The sequence below is a fragment of the Silene latifolia genome, chromosome 9 (genome assembly GCF_048544455.1).
Source record: "Silene latifolia isolate original U9 population chromosome 9, ASM4854445v1, whole genome shotgun sequence".
NCBI lineage: Eukaryota > Viridiplantae > Streptophyta > Magnoliopsida > Caryophyllales > Caryophyllaceae > Silene > Silene latifolia.
Genome location: NC_133534.1, coordinates 164,024,409 through 164,049,374, shown reverse-complemented (window position 1 = coordinate 164,049,374; position 24,966 = coordinate 164,024,409).

Sequence of the window (24,966 nt, the reverse complement as noted above, 5' to 3'; positions counted from 1 at the left end):
TTATCATGTTATAGGTTTTAGGTTCAACTGAAATAATTTAATGCGATGAAGGTAATAAATATAACTATGGGCACACAACTCATATGAAAGACATTAGAAATATTACAACATGCCAAATGTATATAACGTATGCAAACAACTGGACTCGTATAAACATTTCACCCTTGATTAAAACTCAAATTAAGCTATCCCATTTTACTCATACTATCATGCCAACAATGTTATCAATTAAACTTTAAATTTCATCACCGATTAAGATACATAACTACTGAACATGCGTGCTACTATCGTCATATAAAACATTATAAATTCCCATTATTAAAGCTCATGAATTAACCAAACAATCGTATGCAAATTCGACAATGACGCACATTTTAAATGTTTTGATTCACGTTGTAACTTCCAAAAATCACGAATAAATAATTGTTCGATTAAAACTTGTTTCACATTACTTTTATAAAACACGGGGATTAAAAACACAGGGAAAAAGAATTAGGTTTAAAGCACAAGAATTCCATTTTAAAAAAAATTTTACCACTCAGTTTGCTAAACTTATTATTTAATATTGAGACATCAAGATTTTTTTAGGGACTTATCAATTTGAAAACATATGCGAATTTTATGATCGATGGAGTTGGAATTAAGCGAAAATTATTAATACAATTTAAATGAGGATTTTATAAAATCAAAGGTCAATCTTCACTGCACGGGAACTTCCTAACCACAGTTCACTAAAGTATTTATTACTCCTAATCCGTATATCATATAAGCATGAAACCAACGTCAAATGAACACTAGCTCACGAGGCTATCTCTCATAAAATTTTCATCGATGGGTGATAAACAGAAAAGAAATGGAAGTAAGGTCAATTAAAGAGTAACATCAACCAAAACAAGTTTCATCACTAAGTCTTTCATTTCCTAAGTCCCAATTCTTACAACTATGCTATCGATACTAACCCATACCAACTTAGATCTCACACTGTACTATTCGTAACCTCTACCCCATAGAATCCCTTCGCATCTCGATCTACTCCGTACATCTAATCACGATTGCTATGACTATAAACGTGCAATTCAATAGTGTTTCTAATTACTATCACAATACTATACTAGCATGGCTTTGGGATCACATAACCGCATATTACTAGATATAGTAGTACTTCCAACACATCATTCATACAAAATACTTACCGTAGCGTTGTCCTGCAATAACCAATGTATCAATCAATTAACACTTAGGCAATGATAGATGAATTTCCTGTTCAACCTCAAGCACTATTCTACCCTTTCTCTCGTATACCCTCATGGTTTCCGGTTCAACTGAGAGGACCACAGGTTCGGTGTGAGGGGGCCCCTAACTCATACCTTACCTTAGTGTGCTCCTAACAGTTCTATCCCGGGGTTCTATTTAATTAGACACATCCTATGTTCATTGGGCTCATTGGTTTAGGCCTGAGGATCGTTCGCTCTGATACCACTTTGTAACACCCCGGTTTATAAAAGAAGTCCTCGTCAAGACATTCCTGAATAAAACGGACTGTTACCATCTCGGTTTCCCGAGGTAGTGAATAACAAATTAACTCCAAGGCAATTTATATATAATAGTTTAACTTAATTATTACAAATTCTCTTTTCAAATTAAATTACAAGAACTGACATAAATAAAAGTGAAGTCTTCTAGATGATGATCTAGTTACTAAGTCGTCTGATCCAGTGTCTCACGCCCATCCAGCTCCCGTCCTATCTCTTAAACCTGTCAAGTCTGCTCCCCATAAAACGGTTCATCACAGGTGTTCACGAATACACAGGGTCAACCACGAGGTTGAGTAGGGAAAGCAGTAAAACAGTAAATATGATATGCATGATACTCCGTCACCTCCATCTCCATCTCCATCTCAACTCATCACACACATCTCATACCCCGGACAACCCAGCCATACCGATCCCCGGTAGACTATATATCGACCGAAGCCGATCTGCCAGCTCAACAGCTGAGGACACCAGGGCAAGTCTGAGAACCCGCTGGGCCTTATCACAACATCACATCGTATCTCAACACCGTCACTACCACATCATCCTCCAACTCCAATGCATAAGAAATGCTCAACAGTAATTAATGCAATGCAATATGTATATAAATCACTGAACTGATAAATCATAAAGTCTTGCCAGTTACCCGATCAAATCAGTCAATCACCTTTCCGAATATAAATGATAACGTAAATCAACAACCAGGAATCAAGTCAACACAATTCACTATGACGATAATAGGACAAGTGTATTTCCCTACCTCAAAGTGCCAGCAAATCCAATTAAGCAGTTCAAGCAGTCCCGAAAATAAAGCAATGAATTTGATTATCGATCCTTCACGAATCCGTCACCTAAACGAATTATAATATTTATTATTACTAACTACTAAATACAGAATTTCCCAAAATAGAAACTTTCCCGAAATAGTAACTTTCCACTTTAATCAGTCCCGACTCAAAACCCGACTTGAATTATTTAACCGACTCGGGAATCAAATTAAAATACTAATATGATAGATAAAATATTGAACGAATTAAACGTTTTAAGAAACCCGACTCAAACATAAAACAATTCAACAACCCGACTTAAACCCGTCTTAATTAACTTGTATCGATACGACGCGAGTTAAATAAAATAACTTAACATAATTATCGACTCAACAAATTACCCGACATAATTGTAATATAAAATGTATAATAATTAATATAAAATAATATCCGTTTAATTAATTATATTATATAAAAAAAATACGGGGTATTACACCTAGCCTCCTCCCTCATCAGAAAAACACAAAAATAAAACCTAATTTTTTACAGAAAATTTAGATCGATTCTGGCATTATCAAAGGGCATACCTCATATCGTCTTGGGTGCAACTAATAGGCGAATATCAATTTTGATATTGTTCTTAGGCCGTATTTGCTAGGACTGAATGTTATTTCTGAATCCTTTATTTTGTTTATGTATTTTATTTATGACTAGTGATCGTCTTAATTAAATTCGTTATAATCCTTCAATGTTAAGGGATTTATACAGATTATTTCCCACAAGTGGTATCAGAGCCAAGGCCACGGATTTAATTTTGATGATTTCATAAAATTGTTTGTAAACAATTTAGGGTTTCGGATTAATAAAAAAAAAAATTGCACGGCCTGTTTTTTATGCCGAGGGAAAAAAAAAAATTTGCCGTGTTGCAACGTTTTTGTTGTTGTTTAATATCCATTTGATTTTCATATTGTTGTTTTAATCGGTTAAGATAATAATTATGATAATTTGTAGATGTTTCGATTTTATAAATCGAGATGTAAATGGAAATCGTTTCGTCTGTTTGATGAATTATTTTTGCTGTTTTTTGCATATAACTTGTTTTAACAAAAGTCAAATCAATTATGATAATCGGTTATATCATGATTTAGATATTCTTTTAACATGTTATATTTATATTATCTAGTTTGAATATGTATATGCCAATCTTGTTAATAGCAAACTTAAAACAATTGTTCTTTTTTTCTTTCCATGGCTTGCGGCTGGTTTTGTCAAAAAGAAAAAAAAAATGTTTTTTTTTTGTTTTAGGGTTTAAACAGCCGAGCATGAAAAAAAAATTCATTTCTTTTACTGTTCACGTGCTGGACAGTTTACAAATAAAAAAAAAACGAGCTGCCCTTTTTGTTTTGCTATTTTACTGAAAAAAAAGGGAAGGGCTGTTAATTTTGGCCGTGAGCTGATTTTAAAAAAAAAAATTGTTTTTTTTATTTTGCCGTGACTCAAAATAAAAAAAAGGATTTTTTTTTTGTTTGTTTTGGCCAATAATTATTGTGAAGCGGTTCATAATTAAAAGATACCGAATTATTTTAGTGCAGTTTAAAATTTTGACGGATTGAATTCATATTACAAGTTTAATATGGATTAAGAATGAAATTAATGTGATTAATTGAGGAATTGTCACTTAATTTGATTTAAAATAGGTGGTTTGGATAAATTAATCAACATAATTAAGGAATTGTGTCATGTATGTTTAATTTATTTTTAGTTGATGCATTTTAATTTTGTTGAAGGAATCGAATGAATGAATTTTATTTACGTATTTATTTTTGCAATCGGTTGTAAATTGTAATACTTAGTGTGGCCTTAGTCAAATTATGTTTTCGTAATGAAGGAAACATGATTTTTTATGTGATTATGAGATCTCGAATCTCCTTTATTTTTAGTTTTTGGTTTTGAAACTAGATTGTAATAAATAGGTTTATTATGTAATCTTAATTATTGTAATTTCAAAGAAGACTAAAGATGGAGATTGGAGCTCACTCCCGCTACATGGATCAAGATGGAACATCAAGACAAGCTTCTCGGGTCCAAGGATGGATTCCTAACTTGTATTTAATGTTCATTTTGATAGGATATGTCACACTAGGACTTTTATTGTTTTTACGTTTTTCATTCTATTGTTTTTCATTCACATGTTAGTTTATGCATCATATTATGCCTAAAACCAAATCACCTACTACTAAAATGCATGAAAATTGACTCATATAGGTTGTATGTTTGTTTTCATGGACATACAGATGTCACAGACTTATTAAGCCATCACCTTAGTTTATTCATTCTCGCATGCTAGATATTAGTTCAGTTAAAATGAATTAAAATAAAGATGATGGGATCTTCCTCTAAAACGGAAATTGAGATTAGTCTTTATAAGGGCAAACAACTATGAATCCCTTCTTCGTCGGTAGACATAATATGACCCCTTCTACGTTGGGTAAGTAGTTGTGTTGACTTAGTTTACCTCAACATCATAGTCCGAAGAGTTTCTCGTGAATATGATGAACTAAAGATAGAATTTACAGAAATTTATCGACCAAGAATTCTAACGGTAGAATTAGCTAAAAGGTTAGCTTATCAATTTACAGACAATTGAGTCTTGGGATCATTTATATAATTCTTGAGGGCGGTGAATTGTATAAATGTTTTGAGTCTTCGCGTTATGACAGTAGTTCATTAGACTTAAAAATATAAACGATGCACATGCTTATTATTTTTATTCTTCTTCTCATGATGTAGAACACGTTTATTTTCATAATCTTTGTTACAACGAAATGGCTGGAAACAACGCAATCCCAATGCCTAGTGCCACACTTGATCGCGCGTCTGGTGAAAATATTCATGGACTAGATGAATCGGTTCACACGTCGAAAAATGACGGGTCCAACTGCGGATGGGAGGCGGCACTACGGAATCTTGCCATTCGACGGTAAGCTCAAGTACTTAACTGAGCCAATACCGGTCAACCCAGGCCCCAATGCAGGAGTCAACGAGTCACGCGCTTATAGTGACTTCGTTATGAAAGCGGGTGCGATAAAGAACGTACTCATCTTTGCAATGGAAACCAATTTGCAGAGACGCTTCATTGCCCAAAGTGCAAACAAGATTTTCACTACGCTCACTAACGAGTTCTCTAAAGCACTGAGAATCGTTACATATGAGCATACCTGTCGCTTCTTTGATGCGAAACTCCAGAAGGGCCAACCGGTTAGCCCACACATTCTTCACATGATTGAGAATGTTGAGAAGCTGGAGGCCCTGAATTGTAAAATCAGTGAGAGCATTGTCATTGACCGAATGCTTCATTCTCTTCACGATGGTTTTGCCCTTTTCAGGGCGAACTACTACATGAATGACTTGAAAAATAGTCCTCATGAGCTACACTCCTTTCTCGTACAGACCGAGAAGGATATGAAATTGAGTGGGAGCATGAAGCAGGATGTTCTCACGATTTCCAACAAGGGTAAAGGTAAGGGCAAGGCTCATGGCGACCTAGCTGTAGGTAAGCCAAATTTTAAAAAGCCAGGAAAGGGTAAGAGTGCGCCTGGTGAGACTAGTGGCTCACAGGGCAAGGCAGAGAGCAAGGGCGGTGACATAGAGTGCCACCATTGTCACAAGACTGGACATTGGAGGAGGAACTGTCCCGTCTACCGTGAGGACATCAAAGCAGGCCGCGTCGTTCCTGTTGGTATGTCATCTTATATTCATATGATTGAGATTAACCATGCAAGTTTCGGAACTTGGGTACTAGATACTGGTTGTGGTTCTCATCTGTGTAATCATTTGCAGGGCCTAAAGAACATCATACCTCTCGAAAAAGGTGATATGGACCTGCGTGTCGGGAATGGAGCACGAGTTGCTGCTGTCTCGAAGGGAACATATGTAATCCAACTCCCTAGTGGTTTTGAGTTATTTTTAAATAACTGTTACTATGTAACCGGTTTGTCTAAGAACATTATTTCTGTTTCCGTACTTGCTAAAGACGGTTTTGCATTTTCAATAAAGGATAATAGCTGTATTTTCTCTTTCAATGAAATGATTTATGGCAAAGCAGTTTCCATGAATGGAATTTACATCTTAGACCAAACCACAGAAGTATTACATGTGAATAATAAGAAAATAAAGGTTGGTGACAAAGATCAAACCTATCTATGGCATTGTCGAATGGGACACATAAATGAGAAACGCGTGAAGAAACTCGTCGATAATGGGACTATTCCCGCATTCGATTTTTCTACATATATATGGCATGTGTGAATCATGTCTCATTGGCAAGATGACTCGAATTTCCTTCAAAGGTGTTGGAATGCGTGCTAGTGACCTATTAGGACTCACACATACTGATGTTTGTGGACCTATGTCAATTACAGCTAGAGATGGCTATAGATATTTTATCACTTTCACGGACGATTTGAGTAGATATGGATATGTCTACTTAATGAAGCATAAAAGTGAGTCCTTTGAGAAATTCAAGGAATACCAGAACAGGGTACAGAACCAACTGGGTAGAAAGGTTAAAGCACTCCGTTCAGATCGGGGTGGCGAATATCTTTCAAATGAGTTTGATCAACACCGAAAGAAGCGTGGAATCGTTTTGCAGTTAACTCCACCTGGAACACCTCAATTGAATGGTGTGTCCGAACGGAGAAATCGAACCTTACTTGATATGGTTCGATCCATGATCAGTCACATGGTAGTGCCTGATTCATTATGAGGTTTTGCACTTTTGTCAGCTGCTCTTATACTTAACCGAAGTCCGACGAAAGCTGTCGACAAGACTCCATATGAAATGTGGAAGGGAACGGTCCCTAACTTGTCCTTTATTAGGGTCTGGGGCTGCGAGGCTTATGTCAAGTTGAGACACGAGGATAAGCTCAGCCCGCGATCGGTCAAGACATACTTTATAGGTTATCCAAAAGGAACACTTGGTCATTACTTCTATTCGCCTACCGAACATCGAGTTTTTGTTGCGGCTAGTGCGACGTTCTTAGAGAAAGAATTTCTCGAGAACAAGACGAGTAATAGAACCTTTGCGCTGTCGGAGATTCCAGAACCAACAACCGAAGAACTGATGGAGGAAGTTGTTCCTCCAACTGATGATACGGTTAATATTCCTGAGGAACCTTGGAGGTCGGGTAGAGTCTGTCATCCTCCGGACAGATACATTGGTATGGTCGAGGAGAATGACGTTTTACTCCTAGAGAGTAATGAACCCGTTACCTATAAAGGTGCTATGACCAGTTCCGACTCAAAGCTATGGCTCGAAGCCATGCAATCCGATATGGACTCCATGTATGAGAAAGACATATGGGATCTAGTTGATTTACCTAATAAGGTAAAACCTCTACAGTGCAAATGGCTTTACAAGATAAAGCGTTCTGTAGACGCGCAACTGTAGATACCCTGTATCTGCTGAGACTCCACCAAACACCCGATGATTATCGGACTACAACATGTTTTGGGATCGCAGCGGTTGATCGACAGTTTGTGTACAACTTTACGTCGGAAAACTTAAAACGATTTCAAAAACAAAACATTTCAAAACATTTCAAAAATACCTGGAGTGTTTAATGCACAACGACGGGGTGCGATGACACTAACTAGAGTCGAAACCGACACCGAGCCAAAAACCGACTCGAAAATTCAAAATCCCGACTCCAACAACGAGTCAAACCGAGTCAACCACAAAAACAAAATATCTCAAGCCTTCAATACTAAGTTTTCCCGGATTCATGAATGGTCAAGTACCAAACATGTGACTACAAAACCTAGGATAGAACAAATCATGATTGCGTTTGTTGTGATAGTGACAACACAACTCGAAGACCCGCGGCATGGCTCGCGCCTCTTTGAGCAGCCCAGGTGGCCACGTCGCTCAAAACTCACACAACCACTCATTCTCCTATAAATACCCCTCAAATGCCACCCATTTGAGAGTTACGCGAGTGTCCGCCCCCTCTTTTCTCCCTTAAAATTCTTGACTCGACTTCTAAAGTCACAATCCGACGCGTGTTTACGACCTTCCGATTGTAAACACGAGCCTTACACATTTTTTGGTACCGTCATCGTGCATTAAACCACTTGTCCGACCACTTTGACCACTACACCATCACTAAACTTTTAAAACACTCTTTTACTTACAAAAACGGTTTTAAACCGAGTTTTTTCCGATCAAACAAGTTGTTACACTTACGTCGGTCATTCGCCATAACCAAACATGTAAGTATGAGAGTGTAAAAATCCTCTTTTATTATGTTTCCATTTGTTTCATGACTTTAACATGCTAAAACATGCATAACATGAACCAAAACATGGAATAAACGAGCCAAAACTGATTTTTGGTCTGAGGCAGAAGCCCCTTAGGTCGCCAATAGGCTCGCGCCTAAATGGGGTGCTCAGACCAGAGATCAACCGTGTTTGTTCTCGTCATTTCCCTTAATCCATTTTTCATATTTGTAATCGGTTTTTACCATTTCAAATATTTTCGAAACCTTTTTGTTTCGTTTCACATGTTTTAACCATAAAGCATTTTTCACCCTTGGTTCTTCATACCATGACGGTTAAATCCGTGTTTCGGTGATAATATTTGGTTAATGACATTTAAAAGGTATTTTAAAGCCTTTTATTTCATTTCTTTACATTTTTCAAACAAGCATATTAGTCACCAACACAAAATCATCCTTGGTTCCATATACCATGCCGGATTTTAACCCGGGCACGATGACGAGTATCGACTAATTACATTCAAAATGGACTTAAAACAATTAGTCCATAATCATTTTCAAAACTATTCATGTCAAGCTTGTCAAAACAGAGCCCGACACCGAATATTATCAAATAATGATGATTATTCGAGTCTAGTTCTTCAAATCAACAAATGCGGTCTAAACGACCCTCTCAAAATCAAACCGGGTTCAAATACCCACTTTTAACACGTTTCATAACGTTTTCTAAACAGTCAGAACACGGCATACAGCCGTTGGCTAACCCGCGCCTCAAGCAGGCCTTTTCTTTCTCATTTTAAAAACCAGAGGGATGCCCCTTACACCGCCGGCTGGCTCGCGCCTCTTATAGCCGTCTGGTACAGGGTCTGTTCCCTTCCAGCATTAGTCTAGGACGATCCCGACTCCGGTTAACCCGGATATAGGACGGATCAGATGACTATTCAACCCACATTTGCAAAATGCCTTACTAAGACAAATGGATCATGTTATGCACCCTAAACTTAATACGGTAAATGGATGTTTAATTTCCGTCTTGCATGCAAATCAATCATTAATCCAACTCGACATATTATACTTGATATTTGGATTAAATCAACTGACTTAGAAAGCTCTCACATGTTAGGTTTAAATCATTGGATGCGCATTCATGCATTTAAACCGTTTTATCAACTTTTACATTCAGCCAACCATGATCGATCAGTAGAGGCCGCTAAACGCGGGCGGGATTGGGTGTTTGATTAAAGGGCTTCCCAATACGTACCTTCCCAATCCGGTCGAAAGCACCTTTACGCCGCCGAGCATGGCTTTCAAGAGACCGCTGCACGTCCGCAGATCGAACCGGACCTACAGGTGGGCCATGTCCACAGATTGGCGACTCCGTTGGGGATAACTAGGACACTTACGTCTTTGTGATCCCTAGATGGTGAGACTCGAACGAGTTCTTGGTTGGAATGCATTAATTGATATTACGGTCACGGTCGAGTTCCTTGTCCGGGCCCACAACCAAACCCTTTTCGACCAATTGGCTCGTCCCGTCGGTGTGAGTTTTCTCATCCCCGCGTTTTGAATCCCGATTAAGTCAACCATACCATTGACGTTACACATATCTGTTTTGTCAAAGAGCTTTCATCACTTTCGAGCACGAGGCTAGGGCACCCTCCTTACACATTTTGTTTGGATTGGTATCCCTCTCGCAAATCGGGGTTTGATTGCTTGGTGTGTAACCCACCCTTTTAGGCCAAAACCCGTGTCAGCATGATGCATAGTATAATGAAACTGCGAGTGCTTATGTGCTACTTGATCATAAGTCCTTCCGTGTCATTTTGCAAGCTTTCAAAATCACCTTTTGCGCCGTTATAATGGCCATTTCAAACCACGGTCTTTCGCCGACCGATGCACGCCTTTCTAGGCCGTCGTAATGACGATTTTCAAACTCGGTTTTGTATAACTGATGTGGCATGCGATGTCGTCGGGTCACATCCAATCAAACACATTTATAAGACTCAACAAACAACTAGTTAGCGGTAAGTCGAGGTCGATCCATGGGACGGTGTGCTTTGGGTTCTAAGTCTATCTATCTCAATTTATGCTAGTGTCACGATTGATTTGGGTTTGTAGTTTTGTTTTTAGACTAATAAAAGCAATAAAGTGAAATAAGCAATAAAAGGAAAGATGTAAACAAATGATTAAAAGTGCTAGGATATCATGGGGTCATAGGGGATTCATGGTGTTGATCATACAAACATGTTTACAAAGTTGCAAGCAATTAATATTGTGGAGGAACCGAGTTGGGTTATATCTTACGGTTCTTAGGAAGAGTTGGGTCCCGGAGCCGAATCGATTAGATTGTACAACACCTACAAGTCGACTTACTTTCCTCCTATTCAACTTCTATGCATGGTCTAACAAGACTCGAGTTGGTTTATATCTTACAAGTCAAGTTGAGCAGATAAGAGATGGTAAAAATGCAAGGATTCATAGGCTTAGCATTTCATCAAACATAACATGTGCATAAAGTTGACATCACAACAAGCAAGCAATTCGATTATGAAAACATATTAGATTAAGCATTAATCAATCCCATGTTGGTTTCCCCTAATTACCCACTAATCCTAGCTAGAAGACTACTCACTCATTATCATGGGAAACGTGTCATTAATGGTGTCAAACATCACAACAAGTATAAACATGGTAATAGAATGAAGAAATGAACAATAAAGATTAAAGGGTAAAGGAATTATACCAAACTTGGGATGATCCAAATAATAAAGCAAAAAAATAATAGAAGAAACTTGATTGATTGATGGAAGGTTGTCAATCTCCCAATAATAACCCAATAATCTTCAATTACCCAATAATAAACTTGAACAATAATTAAGGAGAGATTAATGTGTGATTTGTGGAAAGATTAAAGAGTAATCTATTCTAATCTACTCCTAATCTAATCTAAAGAAGGATTTGTTTCTAGCTAAGAGAGGATGTGTCCAAAGGATTATTACAAATGGGGTATTTATAGTGGAAATTAGGTGGATGCATTAGGGTTAACTAAGGGCTAAACTAGTAATTACACTTTTGAGATTGAGCAAGGAGGAGCCGGTATTCCTCGAAGGAATGGCTTCTTTCTTTGTAGGATGGAGAAGACGAAATTATGCTGTGAAGCAATCCGTGCGTATTGGGGTCGGGACGGGCGGATTCTGCTGATGGAAGACGAGCGGATTCGATGAAATCCGGGCGGATTCTGGCGGGGCAATCCGAGCGTCTTTGAAGGAAATCCGCTCGGATTGTGTTGTGAGGAGACGGGCGGATTGGAGACAATCCGCTCGGATTGTTCTTAAGCAATGATACTTCTTCTTTTCTTCCCTTTTGTTCACTTCCGTTTTATTCTTGTGGGATTGATCTTTAGTCCTTGCTTCCTCTTCATACTAGTCCATCTAGTATTGTCAAGTAGCTTCCGAGTACGCACGAAAGACGGGAATTTCCGCCTTATTATCTTCTTTTCTACAAAACATATGAAATGCGATAGAAAAGCAAATAGGAAGGTTTTGACGGATAAAATGGCCATAGAATGTTATAATAGTATGCAAAATAGGCTCAATAAGGGGACTAAATGTGCGCAAATAATGTTCACATCAAATATCCCCAAACCGAACCTTTACTCGTCCCGAGTAAAGAGGTGACAAAAGCTAGACCTTTATTTAAACTAACCTAATAATATAGCCGATATGAGACAATTAGCGGGTCTCACTCCGCCCCTTCAACTCACAATAAGACAACCATGAGGTAGGATGCCTTCTTGCAAGGCAAGGTGGGGCTTGCCAAAATGGCGATACATCCAAGCATTAAGCACACAAAATCAAGTAATGGATGCATCTACAAAAGAATAGCCACTTTCCTCATCTAAGTGGCGGAAATTATCTACAAGGAAAGCAATTCAAGGGTACACATTCCTTCATAGATACAATTTCTTCAAACTACTAAGCCTAGAAGGATACCAATAAATCACCTCCAAAATGTGTCAAGCTAGGGTACCTTTGTCCTCAATCGTTAAATGCTTTTGTCAAGAGTAGACTCCCTATGGTGTTAGAAACACTGGAGGATCGCGGAATTCCCCCTCTTGCCTAGACAAGAAGAAGGGTCGTCCCCTCTCTACCATACACAAAAATGGATACGATGGATAAAGGGATCAATAAAATTTGAGTTTCATTTGGGAGTTTGCTTTTGTTTTTGTTTTCCCCCCAATTTCTTGTGGCATATACTATTTGAGAACACTTTCTTTTTGCCATTTCTTTTTTATTTTTGGCATTTCAACACTTGACAACTTTCAACTTTTCTTTGCATTTCTTTTTGAACATTTTCAAAGTCACCCTATATGTAGTGAGGGTGGCTTATATTTGAAGCATAGGAGTTCTATTTTTGCTCCTCTTTTCATTTGATGCAATTTGCAAACTTTCTTTCACTTTTCATTTCATTGAACTCAAATTAATTTCTTTTTTTTTGTGCCCATTCCCTTTTTGATGACAAAATGTATGGTAGAACATGGATGAATGATGGATGCATGGTTTCAAGGGTCACCTTGGAATAAACGGTAGCCAAGGAGTTATCACACCACAAGGTACTCTTGACTAGGCCTTAATCCATGGGTCAAAGGATACTAGCATGACACATCCTAGGGTGTTTTACAAGCATTCTAACAAGCAAAGTCTTAAGAAGAAAAAGCATCTACTAGGGCCTATATACACTTGTCAAGCTTCCCAAGTAGACGGTTTCGCAAAATTTTTCTAACATGCAACTACATGCCATGATGCAACTAACATATAAACATCCTAATGCAAATGATCCTACCAACTAATATGCCATATAAACTAAATGCAAGTCCTAAGTTCACATTGTTTTTACCGCATCAATCAAAATAAAGCCACATAGTCTTTAACATAAAGAGGAAAAAGGAGATTGGAAAGATCATACCATGCGGTCTTCAATATCCTCATGTCTCGGATGTGGCGTAGTCAATCAATGTGAAAAAGGATGAACAAACACAATATATACAAAATAATATATACATGACTACACTATAAAGGAAATGAACTTGTTTTTGGATTTTTCAATTTTTCAAATTTTTATGGTTTTTGTTTTTATGAAATTAAAAGACATATTTTTGTGATTTTTCGAAATTTTTCAATTTTTATGCATTTTGGAATATAAATTCCCATCCCCCATTTTATTTTGGACATTGTCCTCAATGTACATGTTGGAGTAGGAATGAAAAAGAAATACATGTTTTTGGATATATTTTTTTTTTTTTTATAGAAATAAAGTACAAATGCAATGATATGATATGAATGAATGCATGCTCTAACTAAATGCAATTCTATATGACATATATAACAAATGAATGCAATCTAAACTATACTATATGATGCATGATTTCTAGTAAATTATGGTCACCTATGATCAAACCTCCCCAAACCGAGTTAAACACTATTTCTAGTGTAGAAATGAATAGGTTTGGCCATTAGTGACAATGCATGAATTCTAGTCTACATGCAATTATCTATATGAATTATATTACAATACAACTATACTATGAACTAACTAATGTAAATGCAATGTGAAATATAATACAAATGCATGCAAAAGCTACACTAAATGCAATGTATATACAAAAGAGAGAGAGGGAGAGATGGGTATCATATAAATGGAAGTGGTGAAGTAGGCCTCTTTCACTCGTCATCCTCATCTTGATCATAGCCATAACCATGAGAGCTCCCGGCTTGATCGTATCCGGGCACTTGGCCTCAATATCCTCCTTGGTCAAATCCTCCTCCTTGACCCGAGTACCCTCCACCTTGGCTAGAATGCCCTCCGTCTCCTCGACCCCAAGCTTGGTCCCCATAATTTGGGAACAAGAGCTCCGGTTGTGCCCAAGAGGGCTTAGGACCATCGGGGTCAAAATACCCTTGTTGAGCCATGTTATAGTATTGGGGGTAGAAGGCCAAGTAGTTGTCTTCCCTCCCTTTATGCACCCCAAGATCCACTCTATTCATGAGTGCCATCAAATCATTAATGCCCGGGGTACCGGGGATTTGCCGGCCAAAATTCGGTATATGGAGTAGGGTATGGCGGGATAGGTACGTAGGAAGGTGGGCAAATATGTATTCCCGGCCCTCCACGAGGTGGTTGACGATGTGGCTCTTCCCTTTGAGGGGGATTATCAAGAATTTGGATATCAAGGAGGTATCTTGGTGGAGGAGAGTATGGACTCAATCTTGGGTCAATGCCCGGTATCTTCCATCCTTCAAGGATCATTGAAGTGCATCCCTTGGTGTGCCACTCCACACTCCCATCTCGAGTGTAGTTACACCATCGGTGACTGTGGAAGATGGTGTGCTCATCAATCAAAGTCCTCCCCTCAAGAGGAGTATAGGTTCCTCGGGTATTGAACCCGGGACAAAGGTGGTGTGCCAAAATGGTAATTAGACCTCCCATCATGAAGGTTTTGAGTTGGGTGGTCCCTTGAGCAAAATCATGGAACCTAGTAAGTATCTCAAGTGGCGTATTAAAGTTATTACGCCTCACCGCTCGAACATTCAAATAGGACTCAAGAAAAGTTAAGTCGATGAGAGTACACCTATCTTGTTCGTACCTCCCATTGATGCAACCGGCTACAAAGCGTTCGGTGAATCGAATCACCGGATGTTGGATGGCAAAGGTATAGCAACGCTTTATATGGGTAAAGTCCCTCCCGGAGATAGCCTTCCAAAGAAAGTCCACACCAAAATTATCGGGCTTTTCGGTATAGTCGGTGGGTACTTCAAGACCGAAAACATAGGCAAATTCCTCAAGAGAAAGAATATGGTCTAGGTTGCATAACCTAAACTCCATGCCCACATTGTTGTGGGTATCCGCCACAATGCGAAGGCTACTCAAGAATTCAAGGGTGAGACTAAGGTAAGTCTCTTCATGGGCATGGAAAAGTTTCCCAATGCCAAGGCCATTAAAGAACATCTCGGTAGGGTACCTTATCTTAAGGATTTCCAACACCCTAGTGTCTACAAATTGAGTAGGTTCGTACTTTTTACCTAGTAGCTCGACAAATTTTTGGCGGTGGTCGTCGGATTGAAAGAGCACCTCTTGAAAGCGGTTGAGTTGTTCAATGCCTCCCCTCATTAAGGGTTGGGAGCCCCTTGGTAGTACTACCTCTCATGGTGTTGAAGAGGTTGATCCCTTGCGCTTCTTCCCGATTGATTCAACCAATTTCTTGCCCTTTCCTTTGGCGTTCATCAATGGTGCCATTTGGATGTTGGTGATGGGGGTGTTTTTGAGGATGGGATGGTGTTTTTGAGGATTGAGATGGGTGTTTTAGGGTTTTGGGTAGGTGAGGAAATGAGGGAGAAAGGGGGGTGATTATATAGAAGACGTAGGGAATCCGAACGGATAAGGTTGGATCAAACCCGTTTTATCCGGAGGAACAGAAAAATCCGAGCGGATTTCTGTCAGGACGGGCGGATTGTCGAAGAAAAAGACGGGCGTCTTTGCTAGAATCCGCTCGGATTCAAACACAGCAAACTTCCTCGGCTAAGAAGTGGGAAAAGTCGGGCGTATTGTGCCTAAGACGCGCAGCTTGATCGGGACGGGCGGATTGTGAACAATCCGCACGGATTCTTTCACAGCTTAAAATCTTGTTTCTGGATGACACACGGGACGGGCGTCCCGTGAAGAAGACGGACGTATTGTCCTGGACGGGCGGATTCGCTTGAATCCGCACGGATTCTCCTTCAGTTTTAGCTTTTTCTTTTCCGTGGGTTTTGGTCGGGCGTCCTCCTCTCGATCCGGGCGTCTTCTGGTCTTTTCCTTCTTTTTCTTCCTTTTTTCGTGAAACAACGCACCCCTTCTCACCAATTTTCTCTTTTTCCTTATCTTTTTCTGAAATTTGCTCATGAAACATGTAAGATGACTCTCTCTCTCTTCTCTCTCATGCAAGAAATTAAATGCAAATGGAAATGTACAATATTATACAAAATAAAGGGGTCCAAGAAATATCTTACAAATGGTGGTTTGAGATAGGACTCCACCAAACTAGTTCAATTTTAAATTCTTATCCATAGAGCTCAAAGCTCTTAATAAAAGATTAAAAGCTTGTGAACAAGCTCCAAATAAGCACAAGTATGGGTTGCTCAATTTGAATATGAAATTTGGCCAAGGAGGCTTGTAGAATGTTCTTTTCCTTGCCTTTTTCTTAGCGTTAGAGCTTTCCCGATGCTTCAAATAGGTAAACCCATGATTCTTATCAACACTAAGCATGAAGTGTGGTTCATTTTCATCTGTGGACTTCCACTTACCAACTTCTTCTTCAATTTTGGTGATGATGATAGCATTTTGATTTTTCAATCCTTCCAAGGTAGACGGAGAATTTTCATGACTTTGATGATTGGATACCTTAGGAGTTGAGACTGCGGGTGCCAAATCTTCACAAGTAGCCTCACGAGCAATTTTCTCTTTGAGCTTTTTCACCAAGTAGTTCTTGTAAGAAACTTTGGCCTTTTGAAGAAGGTCTATCATTTCCTCTTCAATGATCATTGGCTCCAAGATAGGTGCCAAGTGGTCTTCATGAAGGATAAAGGAAGGACGTTCTTCTTCATGATAGGGTATCTCAAATGCCTCAAGGATAGGCTCCTTAAGCAAGGTGATATTGTGAGTCCCTCCTCTAGGTTCATCATCATTGTTGCTATCTTCACGTGAATCATAAATGTGGGCTTCATGTAACTCTTTTTTCAACACCTCAACGTCCATATCAAAAGACATACCCTCATACTCACAAAGGTTAAGAGTATTTGGATTGCTCAACCTCATGTCCTCTTCATCGAACACAACACTTTCATAGTCACAAGAGCTCAAGGAACTTGGCTCCTCCCACTTCTCATTTTCCATGTCAAAGGTCACTACTTCAAATTCGCATTTATGCTCAATGTCCAAAGAACGGTGGTGAGTGATTGCTTGAGATTCTTTTAATTGGGCAAATTTGAATCTTCAATCCCTCTCTTTGGATAACAATGTCTTTAAGAACATTATCTTCTTTTTGGCTCTCTTCTAGCATTTGTTTGAAGAAGTTTTGTTGATCGCCCATCATTTGGAGAATCATGTTTTGAATGGGTTCATCTTTTTGTTGTGGGTAGGTGTGAAAGTGGTTGTATTGTGGCAATTAAAGTTCATTGTGAAATGGGTATTGGGTGGGTGGTTGTTGTGGATATTGAATGTGGTGATTTTGGTGGGAAAAATTGGGGTAGTGGTTAGGATTTTCATTGTACAAATAGTAAGGTAGGTTTGTGTTGACTTGCTCCTCAAACTCCCCATACCCATAGTCATACTGAAAAGATCCACCACATACTCCATATGTCAAGTCTTGAGCCATCATAGCTAAGACAAAGAAGTAACTACAAGCATGGAAACTACACAAAAACGGTAAGAACGATCCTTGAGGAACAAGTTCCTCAAGGTTAAAGCACAATTAAAATAGACAAACAAGTAAGAACTTAACCACATAGCACCATCCCCGGCAACGACGCCATTTTGATGTGGCATGCGATGTCGTCGGGTCACATCCAATCAAACACATTTATAATACTCAACATACAACTAGTTAGCGGTAAGTCGAGGTCGATCCATGGGACGGTGTGCTTTGGGTTCTAAGTCTATCTATCTCAATTTATGCTAGTGTCACGATTGATTTGAGTTTGTAGTTGTGTTTTTAGACTAATAAAAGCAATAAAGTGAAATAAGCAATAAAAGGAAATATGTAAACAAATGATTAAAAGTGCTAGGATATCATGGGGTCATAGGGGATTCATGGTGTTGATCATACAAACATGTTTACAAAGTTGCAAGCAATTAATGTTGTCGAGGAACCGAGTTGGGTTATATCTTACGGTTCTTAGGAAGAGTTGGGTCCCGGAGCCGAATCGATTAGATTGTACAACACCTACAGGTCGACTTACTTTCCTCCTATTCAACTTCTATGCATGGTCTAACAAGACTCGAGTTGGTTTATATCTTACAAGTCAAGTTGAGCAGATAAGAGATGGTAAAAATGCAAGGATTCATAGGCTTAGCATTTCATCAAACATAACATGTGCATAAAGTTGACATCACAACAAGCAAGCAATTCGATTATGAAAACATATTAGATTAAGCATTAATCAATCCCATGTTGGTTTCCCCTAATTACCCACTAATCCTAGCTAGAAGACTACTCACTCATTATCATGGGAAACATGTCATTAATGGTGTCAAACATCACAACAAGTATAAACATGGTAATAGAATGAAGAAATGAACAATAAAGATTAAAGGGTAAACGAATTATAGCAAACTTGGGATGATCCAAAAAATAAAGCAAAGAATAATAGAAGAAACTTGATTGATTGATGGAAGGTTGTCAATCTCCCAATAATAACCCAATAATTTTCAACTACCCAATAATAAACTTGAACAATAATTAAGGAGAGATTAATGTGTGATTTGTGGAAAGATTAAAGATTAATCTATTCTAATCTACTCCTAATCTAATTTAAAGAAGGATTTGTTTCTAGCTAAGAGAGGATGTGTCCAAAGGATTATTACAAATGGGGTATTTATAGTGGAAATTAGGTGGATGCATTAGGGTTAACTAAGGGCTAAACTAGTAATTACACTTTTGAGATTGAGCAAGGAGGAGCCGGTATTCCTCGAAGGAAGGGCTTCTTTCTTTGTAGGATGGAGAAGACGAAATTATGCTGTGAAGAAATCCGTGCGTATTGGGGTCGGGACGGGCGGATTCTGCTGATGGAAGACGAGCGGATTCGATGAAATCCGGGCGGATTCTGGCGGGGCAATCCGAGCGTCTTTGAAGGAAATCCGCTCGGATTGTGTTGTGCGGAGACGGGCGGATTGGAGACAATCCGCTCGGATTGTTCTTCAGCAATGATACTTCTTCTTTTCTTCCCTTTTGTTCACTTCCGTTTTATTCTTGTGGGATTGATCTTTAGTCCTTGCTTCCTCTTCATACTAGTCCATCTAGTATTGTCAAGTAGCTTCCGAGTACGCACGAAAGACGGGAATTTCCGCCTTATTATCTTCTTTTCTACAAAGCATATGAAATGCGATAGAAAAGCAAATAGGAAGGTTTTGACGGATAAAATGGCCATAGAACGTTATAATAGTATGCAAAATAGGCTCAATAATGGGACTAAATGTGCGCAAATAATGTTCACATCAATAACCATTTCAACACGCCTTTCTAGGCCGTCGTAATGACGATTTTTAAACTCGGTTTTGTATAACCATTTCAAAGCGCCTTTCTAGGCCGTCATAATGACGATTTTCAAACTCGGTTTTGTATAACCATTTCAACACGCCTTTCTAGGCCGTCGTAATGACGATTTTCAAACTCGGTTTTGCATAACCATTTCAAAGCGCCTTTCTAGGCCGTCGTAATGACGATTTTCAAAACTCGCTTTTGTATAACCATTTCAACACGCCTTTCTAGGCCGTCGTAATGACGATTTTCAACCTCGGTTTTGTATAACCATTTCAACACGCCTTTCTAGGCCGTCATAATGACAATTTTTCAAACCCGGTTTTGTATAACCGTTTCAAATCACTTTTTTTACGCCGTTATAATCACCGCGTCTAGACACGGATTTTAACCCGTTTCGCGCCGACAATGGCTCTTTCAAAACCCGAGAAAAGCACACACCCTTTTCTCGAGACACTTTCGGGATCCCGAGGACCGTACACCGTCCCCGAGACCTCGTGAAACATTTCAAACTCGATTTTCAAAACATACAATTTTGAATTTCAAAACCGTCTTGGGAAACAATATACTGTTTTCCGAGCCGACTCAAACTCAAACCGTCTTTTGCAAATAAACTTAAGACAACCCTTTTCAACTGATCGACTTGCGGAGATCTCTATCTTCGAAAGCCGCCCTTTAAAGCGACAAATGAATCTTTTGAAAATTTCTATTTTCGAAAACTTCAGTCCACCATTCAAATTTCGCCTTGTGTCTATCGAGTCAAAGCAAACGTACTTATGGGTCTTTACTTATGAGTCGTCTCACCACGAGACCCGTCCAATGGCGTCATGCCCTCATGATTGGACTCGTGTCAAAGGTTCGGTCAAACACCGTCACGTCATAAATCGAGTCGGCACCGAGGGACCACACACGGTCACCCTCGTCTTGTTGAGTCCGATCTTGGTCTCGTCCTCTATGTTGTCTGCGTTCAGTCTTGGAACCGTGTCGGATTGAGTTGTAATGTGAGCCGTTTTTCTGCCTCAGAGCCATGGCCCCGTCTTCAGCTTCGTCCAACAACAACAATGATAACAACAGAGATGTCACAACCGATCGCCTAGCAGACACCGCTTACCGCTCTTAAGGTCACCCTGGACCGCGTCGAGACCCGTATCGACGCCCTGGAGAACAAGGAAATTGGGGAACATAATACCCCACCTCTGACTGAGACTGAAAAGAAGCTTAAACTCTTGGAAGAACAACTCCTAGCCCGGGGTAACAACATCCACCTTAAAAATAACCGAGGATTCGAACCTGTTGGGGACCAGTTACCCGACAACTTCACCCTGACTGATGTGCCTAAGTTCAAGGGAGTGGAGGACCCACTCAACTACATCCGTGCTTTCAAAGACTACATGGCCATTAAGAGGGTCAAACAGGAACTTTTTACCAGGATCTTCCCATCCTCTTTGGAGCCGATTCCTCGCCAATGGTACTACTCCTTGGACCCGAAAAACCTTACCACCTGGGATGAGATCGCAGTTGAGTTTGCCAAACAAGATATCCGACAATGTCGAGATCCAGGCCAACACCCATACTCTCGAGGTGTTAACCCAAAACGACAAGGAGGGGTTCACTGAGTTCCTAACCCGTTAGAGGAGGGTGAGTACTCAGTTGGTTAGTAAGCCGAGTGAATCAACTCTGGTGGAAAAATTTATCAACAACCTCCGCCCGGTTTATGCCAACCTGCTAAGGTATCAGAATATCAAAACTTTTCAAGATCTGCAGATTCTGGGGACACGTATTGAGGACGACCTCCGAAAGGGTGTCTTAGCAAAGACCACATGCAGGGGTTATCAAGGATCCACCTCAATCGGATCACGCCCTTACGGTCAGATAAACAACATTGATGAGGTCAACCTCGTCGAACCATCCGCCAAGAAAATTGAACGCCCCCAGAGAGTGTTCACCAACATAGGGTCAACTTATGCAAATGCCTTGAAAAGGCTCATGGACCAAAGGAAGCTACAACCGATCGGGCCCACCCCGGACCCGGTCAACGCCAAGAAATCCCAATTTTGGAACCCCAACGCCTACTGCCAGTATCATCGAGGGAAAGGGCATGATACCGAAAATTGCTTCAAACTCAAGCACCTCATTCAAGACATGATTGAGAAGGGAGATTTGCCTATACCCCCACCAACTAAGCCAAACAACAAGACGAATCCTCTGGGAATTCACGACATCTCTGACGATGAGCCGACCCTAGACTACTCTCATCTCATCTTGCCAATTGACGATGAGGTGAATGTTCTGGAAAAGGACCCTTCAGACGGAGTGTTCGTATTCAGTGCTGCCACTATGCTCACTATGTTTCAGCTAGTTGAGGAGGCCATTGCCAGCCTTTCTGAGAGAATCACCCGACTCGAAGACGCCTATCGTCGACTCATCTTCAATCCCCCGGCACCACGACCGAGGGAGAATTCCCCAAGCGTTCAAAACTACCCACCCCAGGATGGATTGCTCCCGCGACCATTCTGGCATAGGCCCCACGAAAATCACCTTCAAAATAACCACCTTCACGAGAATTACCCTCAAAATAACTACCCCCACAAAAATCGCCCTCACAAAAATATTCCCCACAAGAACTACCCACCGACGAATACCCCTCCGAGGTATCCTCGAGACCCTGAAATTAACGGCATATGGCTGGATGATGTTGAGGATGTCTATGTCGTCCCAGGAAAGGAAAGCGGACGAAGGAAATCGGACATCTCACCTGGTCCGGACGTCCCTATCAGAATCCGAGCAACCCAGCGGCCGTTCCAACAACGAATGACCAAATCGTTCCGGATGCGGACACTGAACCAAAGGCTCCCGAGAACTCAATCCTGAAATAGCTCCAGAAAGCAAAGGCCGAGATCTCAATTTGGCAACTGATCGCAACGTCTTTTGAGCATCGACAGGCCTTGCTGCATTCCTTGGGAAAATTAACCGTGCCCTCCAACTCTTCCCCAGAAGAAATAGTGGCACACATGACAAGAGACGCCCCTGATCTAAGCAACCCAGTCGTCTTCTCCGACGAGGATATCCCCCTGTTCGGAGCCAACCATAACCTGGCCTTGTACATCACTGTGCAATGCCTCCAAAAGAACATACCAATGGTCCTCGTGGATGACGGTTCCGCCGTGAATGTCATTCGTCTCAAAACTGCCCACAGGCTGGGTATTAAGGAATCTGATTTAATCCCAACGAATCAAGGAGTACGCGCCTACGATGGTACTCGTCGCAAGGTCGCTGGGCTTATCACTTTAGCCGTAGCAACCGGGCCACTAGAAAGACAAACCAGTTTTCAAGTGGTCGACATCGATGCATCCTGCAACATGCTCCTAGGACGTCCTTAAATTCACGCCGTCAAGGCGGTCACATCAACGCTCCACCAAAAGATCAGGGTCCCCTTCAACGGGAAAACGATTACGATCCCTGCTTCCCCAATCAAAGCAGTCATCAGAAGAGGGGTAGCCTCCCAAGCCATTGAGGAGGACGACAATGAAATGTGGGGTTTCCAAGCCGTGAACGCCATAACTGATGAACTACCAACATCTGAATGTGACCCGTTCGCCAACCTCACGATCAACCGTATCATGATGCGTCAGGGTTATTTCCCGGGTTTGCCGCTCAATCCGCTAAAGGACCCATTGCCTCCCTTGAAACAGGCTAAGGTCCCCAACATTCCCTTTGGGCTGGGATACGAACCTACTGATGATGATATCCAGGAGATGAACCTCCTAGTCCGAAAACGCAAGAAGCACGGAGTCATCCTCCGTCCATACCACCTAACCCTCAACAGATACTTTTTCCCTGAGGGAGAGTCTGAACTCTACCACGGCTTTCCGGGGCCTATTTATGACTCTGTGGCCAGGGCCAGATACCCTGGAGTGGAAGTCTTCCAAGACTGCTACTTTATTCCCGACAACATCGAAGCTGCATCAACCGAATCCAAACCGTCACCATGCCTCGACGGACAAGCTGTCACACTACTCTTTGGGGAATATAACATCAAACGCCTCGACTCTGAGGACATCATCAACATCGCCCTGAAAGACAATCAGTTTGATCCAACTGCCTTGATCTCCGATCTCGACCGGAGAAAGCCACCCAAGGCTGGAGGAAAACCATCAAGTGGACCGATCGCCAAGGCCGCATTCTCAAGATCACAACTGGAGAAGGCCTTATGTTCAAGGAAGGAAGTGATGAAGGATCCGAGTCTGAGTCCGAGTCGGAGTCAGAGACTGTCATAGCTCCTAACACTCCAGATGTCCCAGTCAAGGTCACCCCCACTCCAATGAAAGGTGACAACCTGGAGCCTGTTCCAGGGGCCACTTCCTCTGTCGTGTCGCCTCTGACTGACCACGAGATGTCTGTCCTTTTCTAGCTTTTCGCTCGTGTCAACTTAATGAACGCTAAGTTTGCTTATGACTTGTCTCATTTTAACTGTAATGCAATTCTGAATGATTATAAGGAATTTAACTTGAGTGACTACCCACCTCACTTAGCCAAAGAACTTGACAAACGGGAAACCAAAACCTCCATCATTGAGGAAACCGAGCCTATTAACGTAGGAACCGACAATACACCTCAAGAACTTAGGATAGGGACAACCCTGGACCCCTCGGAAAGACAACAGTTCATTGACCTCCTCCACGAATACAAGGACGTGTTCGCCTGGTCTTACAAGGACATGCCTGGGATTGACAGAGAAATTGCAGAGCACCGGATACCCATCAAACCCGGGGCTAAACTCGTGAAAAGCTACGCCGGATGCGTCCTGAGTGGGCCTTAAAAATCAAAGAAGAGGTGGACAAACAGTTCAAGGCTGGGTTCATCAAAGTGTCCGAATACTCTGACTGGGTGGCCAACATTGTGCCGGTACCAAAGAAAGACGGGCGAATTCGGGTTTGCGTCGACTTCAGGGATCTGAACAAGGCAAGTCCAAAAGACGACTTCCATTTGCCGCATGTTGACATTCTGGTAGACAACATTGCCGAACATGCTCTCCTATCATTCATGGACGAGTATGCCGGGTACAACCAGATTAAAATGGCTGAGGAAGACATGCACAAGAC